This window comes from Pararge aegeria (genome assembly GCF_905163445.1).
Source record: "Pararge aegeria chromosome W unlocalized genomic scaffold, ilParAegt1.1 SUPER_W_unloc_3, whole genome shotgun sequence".
Classification (NCBI taxonomy): domain Eukaryota; kingdom Metazoa; phylum Arthropoda; class Insecta; order Lepidoptera; family Nymphalidae; genus Pararge; species Pararge aegeria.
Genome location: NW_024396989.1, coordinates 139,954 through 157,521, shown reverse-complemented (window position 1 = coordinate 157,521; position 17,568 = coordinate 139,954).

Here is a 17,568-nt window from a genome sequence, read left to right as displayed (position 1 = left end):
TTTTTAATTACAAAACTTTAATGGTCCTATCTGAAGGCTCTTTAAGACCCTGAGGGTAGGGTATGCACTGCTTATTTGCATATATGCAATGCACGCCACTGTATATACTAATTATTAACTACTTTTAACTTATTCTTCCTAAGTGGCTTCCGCATTACTGGGTAGGGTAGGTTATTTCTTCTTTCATAGTTCTAACCTACTTCAAATAAAGGAAGAGGTTATCAATGCATTTTTTTTTTTTTTTTTTTTTTACTTAGATTTAAGAATACACTATAATATCAACCAATGGATTTCAGAAGCTTTCTACTTCTCCTTAAAAACATTTAACATGAGATTGTACTTTCGCTCTATCTACATTTTCTTTAATACCTATACTTATAATTGAAATGTTCTGACCAAAATTAATTTTAATGAATATGTTGGATTTGATTGATTATTAATGTTGGCGTTGGTGCGTAATAGTTACGCGGATTTGCCTTTAACTGAAGAAAAATAAGTGTTTACAAACTCGACGTAGATATTCTAAGACTCGTAATCTGTCTAGATTTAAGAATTAAGGGGGATGGGAGAGATGGGGGTAATAGGTCAGGGTCTAAAGGGGTTACCATCCGTTTGACACGGGAGGACGGGGAGACCAGGCAATTTCAATGTGAACATGCTCGGATGTGGTTTATTACAGTTTAAAAGACTTTTACTTTTAACCAGTTTACTGGGGAGTCTTGAGTACATTATTATGATATTTTCATTTATTTATTTGATGGGGAAAGACTTTTTACCCTTAGCACATTTGCACGCTCGCAGTCGTAGTCGATTTCGCGTATCGAAACAAAACTTTCGGTCTTAGTAAAACTTCTTACTGCAATCGTTTTAGTGTCGCAAATCCTGTATTGATTTTTATCCACTTACAAACGTTCCTTTTAGATCTACTGTCTAGGCTGTTGAAGTGTTTATAGGCTTTAAAACAGGGTTTGGATATACATTCAATTTAACTGAAGTATACTGCTACAATACTCGAAAGCAACTGTACCAGCGACGCTGTACTGTATTGCCAGTGAACAAACTTTTACTAAGGGTAGAAACTGTTACTTCCTAAAGTTGTATAATTTTAAACACTAACTCTTTTGATCACATTGTCCGTGCAGTCCTGGCTAGGAATAAGACTGCTCCAGATCTTTCCGTGGTGATGGATGGAAAAGGATGATCACTTGTGATGATGGAGCGACTAAACTGGAGAGCTCTACAGATATTCATGTAAACAGCATAAATAACTTTGATAAAACCTTAAACAATGTTTTTTACGTTCCGTAGTTGTCTGCAAAATTTGTTTTCTGTTATTAAATTATGTGAAAGAGGCATGGTTGTGATCATGAATGTAGATGGGTGTTTTGTCCATGACAGTTGTAGTATACAACACCAGCCTGTTATATCTGCTAATCTATGTGGGTGTTATAGAATGCAGTAGCGTGCATTGAGGCTATGTACAGGGTATGCAGATGATATAAAATGAAGAATTAATGAAAATGAAAATTAAATAAACATTTGCATATACTTTACATACCCTCTATGCACGTCACTGATAGAATGAATGTTTTGTTTTGCAAAAGAGCAATCGATGACTGTCCTACATCAAGCGCAGGAAGTCAATATTGCAAAGTTAGTTAAGTCTAATAATACTTAACATGAATACTGATTTATGGCATAGACGGTTAGGGTATCATTGTCTTAAAGGTATGTTCATTTCAGGATGACAAAGAAGATTTCAACAAGTTTGCGCCTGCCTGGAAGGAAAGCCTGTGGCCCGGGCTCCGAAAAGATGTTGGCCGACCCTTGGAACTCATCCATAGTGACGTGTGGAGCCCTATGAGAGACTCCAGCTGTGGAAATGCAAGGTACTTACTCGCCCTTACTACTAATAATTTTTCTCTTCAAAACTTTAGATATTTATTCAAGAAAATGTGTGAAGTGTAAGATTGCTTTATCAAATAATTATTACGTAAGTGCGTAACATATAAAATGCCTGCGTTTTGATAACATTGGTTTTGATTTTGAATTACCATAGGGGCAGTGTTAAGTGTTTCCTAGAGAAGAAGGGAACAGCTCACCAGCTTACCTTACCGCATTGTACTCAGCAGATGTATTTGAATACCAGAAGCAACACTGAGGAAGTGTGGTCCCGACACACTATTTGTAAAGGAAACCTTTGTTTTTGGATGCATTGCCTATTCATTAATCCCGCAGTCTAGTCTACATAATAAATTGAACGCTAAGAGAAAGTTGTGCATTTTTGTCGGTTATTCAGCGTTACCGATTTATAGAACCATTAAATAAATCCAAGGAAGGTTATTCTGTATAGTAAAAAGCACATTCCTAATGTACTTTTTATTGAAAATAAATGTGCTGACATTGATGAATATCGTAATTCTCGTCTTATATAATATAAATAAATCACATGATTTTTATATGAATTAACAGATGGTGAGTCTGGCGATGACTGCTGCAACAACAGTGAGGTAGAGCAGGCCTCTACTGATGCCGAGTCTTCTGCTGAGGAAAGGCGGAAGAGAGAAAAAACGACGCGAGACGTCGGCGGCGCTATAGTTGGAGGGGAAGTGGCGACTAGTACAGAGGAGTCTGTCAGCTGCCGATCCATGCGCAGTACACGTGGTACACCGCCGACGAAATATGGCGATTATAAAATAGGTATGTAGACCAGAATTTTTGAGAAGCCACAAACATATGTGTAGGCAATAAAGTTATCAAACTCCTCTGGTGGCAAAAAGCTATGAATGTAGAGTATCTGTCACTTTTGGAGAAAAAAGTTTGGAATTCAGTTGATCCACCTGCTGATAGTAATGTTATAAAGTTAGTTTAAGTGGACATACAAATTGAAATGTGATATAGGGAGAAATTTGCGGAAAAGTGGGTTGCGGGAATAATAGTCTTTTCGCAAACTAGTATCTATGTAGAACGTTGTAATAAAATCTAAATACTACCTCTTTTTCTAGAAGTACTATCATCATTAAAAAGTTTTTGGAATTTATTTTCTTCCTTTGCATAAATTAGGCATAGGTAGGTAGGGACATAATCCCATTGCTATAGAAATTTTGGGGTTTCTGAAATCAAAAAACCGCGACAAGTAGTTTTGGCAGTCCTCTCGTGATGTTAACCTGACACTGCCTAAAGAATTCTGAAGAGACCGAAACAGGTGGAAATCTGAAGGTGTAAGGTCAGGACTATACAGCGGATGCATTACCACCTCCCAGCCAAACTATCTTAATTTTAGCTGAGTGGCTAAAGATGTGTTAGGTCTAGCGTTATCATGATGAAAAACCACACCTCTTCTGTTGATTAATTCCGGCCGCTTTCTCTAAACTTCTTGCTTTAATCTCATCAGTTGTTCGCAGTAGAATTCAGAATTGATGATCCTGCCTGGTGGTAACAGCTTATAATGAATAATGCCCTTCCAATCCTACTACTACACACACAGCGTCACCTTGTTGCGAGTTAACCCGGGTTTCGCCACAGTCTGTGAAGCCTGATCGGCCTTTGACCGTGACCTTTTTCGCACTTTCTTGTCGTACATGATCCACTTCTCATCACCAGTTCAAAAATGGTTCGGTCATGATCCACTTCTTATCAGCTCCGTCAAAAATGGTTTTGTGGTCAATTCCCAGTTCTTCAGCTACATTGTACCTACTGATTTGCCCATCTTGGTCCACTTTTTCAAAAATGGCATCCATTATATCCGTCATAGGGCTCCTCCTAACCAGAGCGAGGTGCATCTTTGACATCAAAATTTCCGGATTGAAAACGCTAAACCCAAATTTTTTTCGCGGCTTGCGTTGCATTTTTACCTTTTTTGTAGTAAAATTTTAAAAGGTAAAAAGGAATTTCTTCATTAGATTCACTCATCTTCACACATTTTCCTAATTTGATACCAAAACCAGCCAGATACAAATAGTATAGCCAAAGAGATTTTATTACATGTTCATACATACTATAATGCGAAAAGACTTTTTCCCCAACCTATTAGATTTATTAGCTATAAATTTCATAAATAGTTCATAAATAATCGCTTAAATAAGCTTAAGTTATAAAATAAACACTGAAACAAGTATGTACATTGAACAATTTTTAATATTATTTTCTCTTCGTTACAGATTTGACTCTGTGTTTGTGAACGCGTGTGCTGAGTGGACTAATGAAGAGTTCGGTGGTTTAAACATACCCGCCGGTCGGGTCGCGTACGTGCACGGTTCGGTCGATCCGTGGCATGCGCTATGTATGACTACTACGCAGGACAACTACACGCCCGCTATCTTCTTTGAAGGTATATACTCAGTGGCGTGCATAGCCCTTGGACCCAGGGTATGCACAAGGTGTTCAACACAAACATAAAGTAAAATTAAAATTTAGATTTTAGATAGGTATGTCGGTTTATAATCAAATTACTTTACGAAAGTTATATTTTTGATTGATTTAATACTATCGTCTATCTACTGCTAATTGAATAAAAGTACATACCCTGATTTACGTCACAAAATTATGACACACCATTCGGCAGCATTTTCTAAGCACACTGATGATGATAATATTTTTCCAACATATCATGTTTTTAGCGTTTTTATGAAAATTATTAAGATCACAATATCCTTTATCATTCCACACTTTACGTATATTGGACAATAAAACAAAAGGAAAGCAAATTAATCGATTGGTGTGTACAAAGCCGCTTAGCCAAGAATAGTTTTCGTAATATTTATTATTAAATATACGCGTTACTTTATCACCTTTTTTTGGGATATTTGTAACATTGGTACACTCCTTCCTTTGCGAATGATTTCTAATTTTACGATATAAGTAGGGATAGAAATTAAAGTTTTCTCTAAGTACTTTTTCCAGGCACACTGAACCCAAACAAAGACCGCACGAATATGCTTTCATTATAAAATGAATGAATAAACTATAAATTAACCTTAACACATTAAACTATCACTGCTCAAACTTTTATAAGTTACTGAATTTATGCACTTGAACCGTTTATTTATCACCAACGCCATACAGCATTGTTCGAAGGTAAACAATAATGGCGATCGAATATGCTAATGATAATATTGCAATCGAAATTAGTCAAAATATGTCTTTAATTTTTTGTAAGTATGGGTACGAACGCTATTTTATTTTGATATGTAAACAATAAATAGAAACCATATTTATTGTTAACTCTCTCACTCTCCAATGATTCCTGGAAAACCTAAATTATTCATTTTTCAAAATTGAGACAGCGTTTGGTTTCATAGATTATTTTCAAAACGAAAGACTAATTCGATAATATTAGATCCTTAATTTTCTTAAAAGACACTAAAAGGTATTTACATTTGTGAATAATGTTTTTAATTCTAAAAAAAGAATAATGACCTTTAACAACAATAACAAACCAAGCAAATCATTTTATTCATAGAAAAAATGAAACACGTAATTAGAGAATAGAGAATTTATGAATGAAACTGTTCACACAAGACCGATGCTAATCTTGTAAGTACAAGCGCACGATTATAACATTACACGACACACACTACTAACTTGCACGCACACATCTAGCAGAACGATTCTTTCTTTGGGCGTGCTTATTTTATTTGATATTTCTATGCAACAGTAGAGGGCGTCATATGTCGAGTGATTCATAATAATTGATTTACCCTGCAATAGATAACATGAGATTTTTACGTGTTTTAAAAGGTAAATGTTTAGCATTTACGGTTAAAAATTAAAATACGCTTTTAGAGATATACGCTAAAGATTTTATTTTGTACGCTATGCGCCTCGCGCGCGCTGGTTGCGCTGTCGCCTGTCTAGCGACAATTGACCTAGAAGTTTGGCCGCTCATTACTAGATGGCGCTTTCATATATTTTTTACTTAGTGTTTTTTTAATTACAAAACTTTAATGGTCCTATCTGAAGGCTCTTTAAGACCCTGAGGGTAGGGTATGCACTGCTTATTTGCATATATGCAATGCACGCCACTGTATATACTAATTATTAACTACTTTTAACTTATTCTTCCTAAGTGGCTTCCGCATTACTGGGTAGGGTAGGTTATTTCTTCTTTCATAGTTCTAACCGACTTCAAATAAAGGAAGAGGTTATCAATGCATTTTTTTTTTTTTTTTTTTTTCTTTGATTTAAGAATACACTATAATATCAACCAATTGATTTTAGAAGCTTTCTACTTCTCCTTAAAAACATTTAACATGAGATTGTACTTTCGCTCTATCTACATTTTCTTTAATACCTATACTTATAATTGAAATGTTCTGACCAAAATTAATTTTAATGAATATGTTGGATTTGATTGATTATTAATGTTGGCGTTGGTGCGTAATAGTTACGCGGATTTGCCTTTAACTGAAGAAAAATAAGTGTTTACAAACTCGACGTAGATATTCTAAGACTCGTAATCTGTCTAGATTTAAGAATTAAGGGGGATGGGAGAGATGGGGGTAATAGGTCAGGGTCTAAAGGGGTTACCATCCGTTTGACACGGGAGGACGGGGAGACCAGGCAATTTCAATGTGAACATGCTCGGATGTGGTTTATTACAGTTTAAAAGACTTTTACTTTTAACCAGTTTACTGGGGAGTCTTGAGTACATTATTATGATATTTTCATTTATTTATTTGATGGGGAAAGACTTTTTACCCTTAGCACATTTGCACGCTCGCAGTCGTAGTCGATTTCGCGTATCGAAACAAAACTTCTTACTGCAATCGTTTTAGTGTCGCAAATCCTGTATTGATTTTTATCCACTTACAAACGTTCCTTTTAGATCTACTGTCTAGGCTGTTGAAGTGTTTATAGGCTTTAAAACAGGGTTTGGATATACATTCAATTTAACTGAAGTATACTGCTACAATACTCGAAAGCAACTGTACCAGCGACGCTGTACTGTATTGCCAGTGAACAAACTTTTACTAAGGGTAGAAACTGTTACTTCCTAAAGTTGTATAATTTTAAACACTAACTCTTTTGATCACATTGTCCGTGCAGTCCTGGCTAGGAATAAGACTGCTCCAGATCTTTCCGTGGTGATGGATGGAAAAGGATGATCACTTGTGATGATGGAGCGACTAAACTGGAGAGCTCTACAGATATTCATGTAAACAGCATAAATAACTTTGATAAAACCTTAAACAATGTTTTTTACGTTCCGTAGTTGTCTGCAAAATTTGTTTTCTGTTATTAAATTATGTGAAAGAGGCATGGTTGTGATCATGAATGTAGATGGGTGTTTTGTCCATGACAGTTGTAGTATACAACACCAGCCTGTTATATCTGCTAATCTATGTGGGTGTATATAGAATGCAGTAGCGTGCATTGAGGCTATGTGTATTGAGGTATGCAGATGATATAAAATGAAGAATTAATGAAAATGAAAATTAAATAAACATTTGCATATACTTTACATACCCTCTATGCACGTCACTGATAGAATGAATGTTTTGTTTTGCAAAAGAGCAATCGATGACTGTCCTACATCAAGCGCAGGAAGTCAATATTGCAAAGTTAGTTAAGTCTAATAATACTTAACATGAATACTGATTTATGGCATAGACGGTTAGGGTATCATTGTCTTAAAGGTATGTTCATTTCAGGATGACAAAGAAGATTTCAACAAGTTTGCGCCTGCCTGGAAGGAAAGCCTGTGGCCCGGGCTCCGAAAAGATCTACGAAACGTGTTGGCCGACCCTTGGAACTCATCCATAGTGACGTGTGGAGCCCTATGAGAGACTCCAGCTGTGGAAATGCAAGGTACTTACTCGCCCTTACTACTAATAATTTTTCTCTTCAAAACTTTAGATATTTATTCAAGAAAATGTGTGAAGTGTAAGATTGCTTTATCAAATAATTATTACGTAAGTGCGTAACATATAAAATGCCTGCGTTTTGATAACATTGGTTTTGATTTTGAATTACCATAGGGGCAGTGTTAAGTGTTTCCTAGAGAAGAAGGGAACAGCTCACCAGCTTACCTTACCGCATTGTACTCAGCAGATGTATTTGAATACCAGAAGCAACACTGAGGAAGTGTGGTCCCGACACACTATTTGTAAAGGAAACCTTTGTTTTTGGATGCATTGCCTATTCATTAATCCCGCAGTCTAGTCTACATAATAAATTGAACGCTAAGAGAAAGTTGTGCATTTTTGTCGGTTATTCAGCGTTACCGATTTATAGAACCATTAAATAAATCCAAGGAAGGTTATTCTGTATAGTAAAAAGCACATTCCTAATGTACTTTTTATTGAAAATAAATGTGCTGACATTGATGAATATCGTAATTCTCGTCTTATATAATATAAATAAATCACATGATTTTTATATGAATTAACAGATGGTGAGTCTGGCGATGACTGCTGCAACAACAGTGAGGTAGAGCAGGCCTCTACTGATGCCGAGTCTTCTGCTGAGGAAAGGCGGAAGAGAGAAAAAACGACGCGAGACGTCGGCGGCGCTATAGTTGGAGGGGAAGTGGCGACTAGTACAGAGGAGTCTGTCAGCTGCCGATCCATGCGCAGTACACGTGGTACACCGCCGACGAAATATGGCGATTATAAAATAGGTATGTAGACCAGAATTTTTGAGAAGCCACAAACATATGTGTAGGCAATAAAGTTATCAAACTCCTCTGGTGGCAAAAAGCTATGAATGTAGAGTATCTGTCACTTTTGGAGAAAAAAGTTTGGAATTCAGTTGATCCACCTGCTGATAGTAATGTTATAAAGTTAGTTTAAGTGGACATACAAATTGAAATGTGATATAGGGAGAAATTTGCGGAAAAGTGGGTTGCGGGAATAATAGTCTTTTCGCAAACTAGTATCTATGTAGAACGTTGTAATAAAATCTAAATACTACCTCTTTTTCTAGAAGTACTATCATCATTAAAAAGTTTTTGGAATTTATTTTCTTCCTTTGCATAAATTAGGCATAGGTAGGTAGGGACATAATCCCATTGCTATAGAAATTTTGGGGTTTCTGAAATCAAAAAACCGCGACAAGTAGTTTTGGCAGTCCTCTCGTGATGTTAACCTGACACTGCCTAAAGAATTCTGAAGAGACCGAAACAGGTGGAAATCTGAAGGTGTAAGGTCAGGACTATACAGCGGATGCATTACCACCTCCCAGCCAAACTATCTTAATTTTAGCTGAGTGGCTAAAGATGTGTTAGGTCTAGCGTTATCATGATGAAAAACCACACCTCTTCTGTTGATTAATTCCGGCCGCTTTCTCTAAACTTCTTGCTTTAATCTCATCAGTTGTTCGCAGTAGAATTCAGAATTGATGATCCTGCCTGGTGGTAACAGCTTATAATGAATAATGCCCTTCCAATCCTACTACTACACACACAGCGTCACCTTGTTGCGAGTTAACCCGGGTTTCGCCACAGTCTGTGAAGCCTGATCGGCCTTTGACCGTGACCTTTTTCGCACTTTCTTGTCGTACATGATCCACTTCTCATCACCAGTTCAAAAATGGTTCGGTCATGATCCACTTCTTATCAGCTCCGTCAAAAATGGTTTTGTGGTCAATTCCCAGTTCTTCAGCTACATTGTACCTACTGATTTGCCCATCTTGGTCCACTTTTTCAAAAATGGCATCCATTATATCCGTCATAGGGCTCCTCCTAACCAGAGCGAGGTGCATCTTTGACATCAAAATTTCCGGATTGAAAACGCTAAACCCAAATTTTTTTCGCGGCTTGCGTTGCATTTTTACCTTTTTTGTAGTAAAATTTTAAAAGGTAAAAAGGAATTTCTTCATTAGATTCACTCATCTTCACACATTTTCCTAATTTGATACCAAAACCAGCCAGATACAAATAGTATAGCCAAAGAGATTTTATTACATGTTCATACATACTATAATGCGAAAAGACTTTTTCCCCAACCTATTAGATTTATTAGCTATAAATTTCATAAATAGTTCATAAATAATCGCTTAAATAAGCTTAAGTTATAAAATAAACACTGAAACAAGTATGTACATTGAACAATTTTTAATATTATTTTCTCTTCGTTACAGATTTGACTCTGTGTTTGTGAACGCGTGTGCTGAGTGGACTAATGAAGAGTTCGGTGGTTTAAACATACCCGCCGGTCGGGTCGCGTACGTGCACGGTTCGGTCGATCCGTGGCATGCGCTATGTATGACTACTACGCAGGACAACTACACGCCCGCTATCTTCTTTGAAGGTATATACTCAGTGGCGTGCATAGCCCTTGGACCCAGGGTATGCACAAGGTGTTCAACACAAACATAAAGTAAAATTAAAATTTAGATTTTAGATAGGTATGTCGGTTTATAATCAAATTACTTTACGAAAGTTATATTTTTGATTGATTTAATACTATCGTCTATCTACTGCTAATTGAATAAAAGTACATACCCTGATTTACGTCACAAAATTATGACACACCATTCGGCAGCATTTTCTAAGCCCACTGATGATGATAATATTTTTCCAACATATCATGTTTTTAGCGTTTTTATGAAAATTATTAAGATCACAATATCCTTTATCATTCCACACTTTACGTATATTGGACAATAAAACAAAAGGAAAGCAAATTAATCGATTGGTGTGTACAAAGCCGCTTAGCCAAGAATAGTTTTCGTAATATTTATTATTAAATATACGCGTTACTTTATCACCTTTTTTTGGGATATTTGTAACATTGGTACACTCCTTCCTTTGCGAATGATTTCTAATTTTACGATATAAATAGGGATAGAAATTAAAGTTTTCTCTAAGTACTTTTTCCAGGCACACTGAACCCAAACAAAGACCGCACGAATATGCTTTCATTATAAAATGAATGAATAAACTATAAATTAACCTTAACACATTAAACTATCACTGCTCAAACTTTTATAAGTTACTGAATTTATGCACTTGAACCGTTTATTTATCACCAACGCCATACAGCATTGTTCGAAGGTAAACAATAATGGCGATCGAATATGCTAATGATAATATTGCAATCGAAATTAGTCAAAATATGTCTTTAATTTTTTGTAAGTATGGGTACGAACGCTATTTTATTTTGATATGTAAACAATAAATAGAAACCATATTTATTGTTAACTCTCTCACTCTCCAATGATTCCTGGAAAACCTAAATTATTCATTTTTCAAAATTGAGACAGCGTTTGGTTTCATAGATTATTTTCAAAACGAAAGACTAATTCGATAATATTAGATCCTTAATTTTCTTAAAAGACACTAAAAGGTATTTACATTTGTGAATAATGTTTTTAATTCTAAAAAAAGAATAATGACCTTTAACAACAATAACAAACCAAGCAAATCATTTTATTCATAGAAAAAATGAAACACGTAATTAGAGAATAGAGAATTTATGAATGAAACTGTTCACACAAGACCGATGCTAATCTTGTAAGTACAAGCGCACGATTATAACATTACACGACACACACTACTAACTTGCACGCACACATCTAGCAGAACGATTCTTTCTTTGGGCGTGCTTATTTTATTTGATATTTCTATGCAACAGTAGAGGGCGTCATATGTCGAGTGATTCATAATAATTGATTTACCCTGCAATAGATAACATGAGATTTTTACGTGTTTTAAAAGGTAAATGTTTAGCATTTACGGTTAAAAATTAAAATACGCTTTTAGAGATATACGCTAAAGATTTTATTTTGTACGCTATGCGCCTCGCGCGCGCTGGTTGCGCTGTCGCCTGTCTAGCGACAATTGACCTAGAAGTTTGGCCGCTCATTACTAGATGGCGCTTTCATATATTTTTTACTTAGTGTTTTTTTAATTACAAAACTTTAATGGTCCTATCTGAAGGCTCTTTAAGACCCTGAGGGTAGGGTATAGGCACTGCTTATTTGCATATATGCAATGCACGCCACTGTATATACTAATTATTAACTACTTTTAACTTATTCTTCCTAAGTGGCTTCCGCATTACTGGGTAGGGTAGGTTATTTCTTCTTTCATAGTTCTAACCGACTTCAAATAAAGGAAGAGGTTATCAATGCATTTTTTTTTTTTTTTTTACTTAGATTTAAGAATACACTATAATATCAACCAATGGATTTCAGAAGCTTTCTACTTCTCCTTAAAAACATTTAACATGAGATTGTACTTTCGCTCTATCTACATTTTCTTTAATACCTATACTTATAATTGAAATGTTCTGACCAAAATTAATTTTAATGAATATGTTGGATTTGATTGATTATTAATGTTGGCGTTGGTGCGTAATAGTTACGCGGATTTGCCTTTAACTGAAGAAAAATAAGTGTTTACAAACTCGACGTAGATATTCTAAGACTCGTAATCTGTCTAGATTTAAGAATTAAGGGGGATGGGAGAGATGGGGGTAATAGGTCAGGGTCTAAAGGGGTTACCATCCGTTTGACACGGGAGGACGGGGAGACCAGGCAATTTCAATGTGAACATGCTCGGATGTGGTTTATTACAGTTTAAAAGACTTTTACTTTTAACCAGTTTACTGGGGAGTCTTGAGTACATTATTATGATATTTTCATTTATTTATTTGATGGGGAAAGACTTTTTACCCTTAGCACATTTGCACGCTCGCAGTCGTAGTCGATTTCGCGTATCGAAACAAAACTTCTTACTGCAATCGTTTTAGTGTCGCAAATCCTGTATTGATTTTTATCCACTTACAAACGTTCCTTTTAGATCTACTGTCTAGGCTGTTGAAGTGTTTATAGGCTTTAAAACAGGGTTTGGATATACATTCAATTTAACTGAAGTATACTGCTACAATACTCGAAAGCAACTGTACCAGCGACGCTGTACTGTATTGCCAGTGAACAAACTTTTACTAAGGGTAGAAACTGTTACTTCCTAAAGTTGTATAATTTTAAACACTAACTCTTTTGATCACATTGTCCGTGCAGTCCTGGCTAGGAATAAGACTGCTCCAGATCTTTCCGTGGTGATGGATGGAAAAGGATGATCACTTGTGATGATGGAGCGACTAAACTGGAGAGCTCTACAGATATTCATGTAAACAGCATAAATAACTTTGATAAAACCTTAAACAATGTTTTTTACGTTCCGAAGTTGTCTGCAAAATTTGTTTTCTGTTATTAAATTATGTGAAAGAGGCATGGTTGTGATCATGAATGTAGATGGGTGTTTTGTCCATGACAGTTGTAGTATACAACACCAGCCTGTTATATCTGCTAATCTATGTGGGTGTATATAGAATGCAGTAGCGTGCATTGAGGCTATGTACAGGGTATGCAGATGATATAAAATGAAGAATTAATGAAAATTAAAATTAAATAAACATTTGCATATACTTTACATACCCTCTATGCACGTCACTGATAGAATGAATGTTTTGTTTTGCAAAAGAGCAATCGATGACTGTCCTACATCAAGCGCAGGAAGTCAATATTGCAAAGTTAGTTAAGTCTAATAATACTTAACATGAATACTGATTTATGGCATAGACGGTTAGGGTATCATTGTCTTAAAGGTATGTTCATTTCAGGATGACAAAGAAGATTTCAACAAGTTTGCGCCTGCCTGGAAGGAAAGCCTGTGGCCCGGGCTCCGAAAAGATCTACGAAACGTGTTGGCCGACCCTTGGAACTCATCCATAGTGACGTGTGGAGCCCTATGAGAGACTCCAGCTGTGGAAATGCAAGGTACTTACTCGCCCTTACTACTAATAATTTTTCTCTTCAAAACTTTAGATATTTATTCAAGAAAATGTGTGAAGTGTAAGATTGCTTTATCAAATAATTATTACGTAAGTGCGTAACATATAAAATGCCTGCGTTTTGATAACATTGGTTTTGATTTTGAATTACCATAGGGGCAGTGTTAAGTGTTTCCTAGAGAAGAAGGGAACAGCTCACCAGCTTACCTTACCGCATTGTACTCAGCAGATGTATTTGAATACCAGAAGCAACACTGAGGAAGTGTGGTCCCGACACACTATTTGTAAAGGAAACCTTTGTTTTTGGATGCATTGCCTATTCATTAATCCCGCAGTCTAGTCTACATAATAAATTGAACGCTAAGAGAAAGTTGTGCATTTTTGTCGGTTATTCAGCGTTACCGATTTATAGAACCATTAAATAAATCCAAGGAAGGTTATTCTGTATAGTAAAAAGCACATTCCTAATGTACTTTTTATTGAAAATAAATGTGCTGACATTGATGAATATCGTAATTCTCGTCTTATATAATATAAATAAATCACATGATTTTTATATGAATTAACAGATGGTGAGTCTGGCGATGACTGCTGCAACAACAGTGAGGTAGAGCAGGCCTCTACTGATGCCGAGTCTTCTGCTGAGGAAAGGCGGAAGAGAGAAAAAACGACGCGAGACGTCGGCGGCGCTATAGTTGGAGGGGAAGTGGCGACTAGTACAGAGGAGTCTGTCAGCTGCCGATCCATGCGCAGTACACGTGGTACACCGCCGACGAAATATGGCGATTATAAAATAGGTATGTAGACCAGAATTTTTGAGAAGCCACAAACATATGTGTAGGCAATAAAGTTATCAAACTCCTCTGGTGGCAAAAAGCTATGAATGTAGAGTATCTGTCACTTTTGGAGAAAAAAGTTTGGAATTCAGTTGATCCACCTGCTGATAGTAATGTTATAAAGTTAGTTTAAGTGGACATACAAATTGAAATGTGATATAGGGAGAAATTTGCGGAAAAGTGGGTTGCGGGAATAATAGTCTTTTCGCAAACTAGTATCTATGTAGAACGTTGTAATAAAATCTAAATACTACCTCTTTTTCTAGAAGTACTATCATCATTAAAAAGTTTTTGGAATTTATTTTCTTCCTTTGCATAAATTAGGCATAGGTAGGTAGGGACATAATCCCATTGCTATAGAAATTTTGGGGTTTCTGAAATCAAAAAACCGCGACAAGTAGTTTTGGCAGTCCTCTCGTGATGTTAACCTGACACTGCCTAAAGAATTCTGAAGAGACCGAAACAGGTGGAAATCTGAAGGTGTAAGGTCAGGACTATACAGCGGATGCATTACCACCTCCCAGCCAAACTATCTTAATTTTAGCTGAGTGGCTAAAGATGTGTTAGGTCTAGCGTTATCATGATGAAAAACCACACCTCTTCTGTTGATTAATTCCGGCCGCTTTCTCTAAACTTCTTGCTTTAATCTCATCAGTTGTTCGCAGTAGAATTCAGAATTGATGGTCCTGCCTGGTGGTAACAGCTTATAATGAATAATGCCCTTCCAATCCTACTACTACACACACAGCGTCACCTTGTTGCGAGTTAACCCGGGTTTCGCCACAGTCTGTGAAGCCTGATCGGCCTTTGACCGTGACCTTTTTCGCACTTTCTTGTCGTACATGATCCACTTCTCATCACCAGTTCAAAAATGGTTCGGTCATGATCCACTTCTTATCAGCTCCGTCAAAAATGGTTTTGTGGTCAATTCCCAGTTCTTCAGCTACATTGTACCTACTGATTTGCCCATCTTGGTCCACTTTTTCAAAAATGGCATCCATTATATCCGTCATAGGGCTCCTCCTAACCAGAGCGAGGTGCATCTTTGACATCAAAATTTCCGGATTGAAAACGCTAAACCCAAATTTTTTTCGCGGCTTGCGTTGCATTTTTACCTTTTTTGTAGTAAAATTTTAAAAGGTAAAAAGGAATTTCTTCATTAGATTCACTCATCTTCACACATTTTCCTAATTTGATACCAAAACCAGCCAGATACAAATAGTATAGCCAAAGAGATTTTATTACATGTTCATACATACTATAATGCGAAAAGACTTTTTCCCCAACCTATTAGATTTATTAGCTATAAATTTCATAAATAGTTCATAAATAATCGCTTAAATAAGCTTAAGTTATAAAATAAACACTGAAACAAGTATGTACATTGAACAATTTTTAATATTATTTTCTCTTCGTTACAGATTTGACTCTGTGTTTGTGAACGCGTGTGCTGAGTGGACTAATGAAGAGTTCGGTGGTTTAAACATACCCGCCGGTCGGGTCGCGTACGTGCACGGTTCGGTCGATCCGTGGCATGCGCTATGTATGACTACTACGCAGGACAACTACACGCCCGCTATCTTCTTTGAAGGTATATACTCAGTGGCGTGCATAGCCCTTGGACCCAGGGTATGCACAAGGTGTTCAACACAAACATAAAGTAAAATTAAAATTTAGATTTTAGATAGGTATGTCGGTTTATAATCAAATTACTTTACGAAAGTTATATTTTTGATTGATTTAATACTATCGTCTATCTACTGCTAATTGAATAAAAGTACATACCCTGATTTACGTCACAAAATTATGACACACCATTCGGCAGCATTTTCTAAGCACACTGATGATGATAATATTTTTCCAACATATCATGTTTTTAGCGTTTTTATGAAAATTATTAAGATCACAATATCCTTTATCATTCCACACTTTACGTATATTGGACAATAAAACAAAAGGAAAGCAAATTAATCGATTGGTGTGTACAAAGCCGCTTAGCCAAGAATAGTTTTCGTAATATTTATTATTAAATATACGCGTTACTTTATCACCTTTTTTTGGGATATTTGTAACATTGGTACACTCCTTCCTTTGCGAATGATTTCTAATTTTACGATATAAATAGGGATAGAAATTAAAGTTTTCTCTAAGTACTTTTTCCAGGCACACTGAACCCAAACAAAGACCGCACGAATATGCTTTCATTATAAAATGAATGAATAAACTATAAATTAACCTTAACACATTAAACTATCACTGCTCAAACTTTTATAAGTTACTGAATTTATGCACTTGAACCGTTTATTTATCACCAACGCCATACAGCATTGTTCGAAGGTAAACAATAATGGCGATCGAATATGCTAATGATAATATTGCAATCGAAATTAGTCAAAATATGTCTTTAATTTTTTGTAAGTATGGGTACGAACGCTATTTTATTTTGATATGTAAACAATAAATAGAAACCATATTTATTGTTAACTCTCTCACTCTCCAATGATTCCTGGAAAACCTAAATTATTCATTTTTCAAAATTGAGACAGCGTTTGGTTTCATAGATTATTTTCAAAACGAAAGACTAATTCGATAATATTAGATCCTTAATTTTCTTAAAAGACACTAAAAGGTATTTACATTTGTGAATAATGTTTTTAATTCTAAAAAAAGAATAATGACCTTTAACAACAATAACAAACCAAGCAAATCATTTTATTCATAGAAAAAATGAAACACGTAATTAGAGAATAGAGAATTTATGAATGAAACTGTTCACACAAGACCGATGCTAATCTTGTAAGTACAAGCGCACGATTATAACATTACACGACACACACTACTAACTTGCACGCACACATCTAGCAGAACGATTCTTTCTTTGGGCGTGCTTATTTTATTTGATATTTCTATGCAACAGTAGAGGGCGTCATATGTCGAGTGATTCATAATAATTGATTTACCCTGCAATAGATAACATGAGATTTTTACGTGTT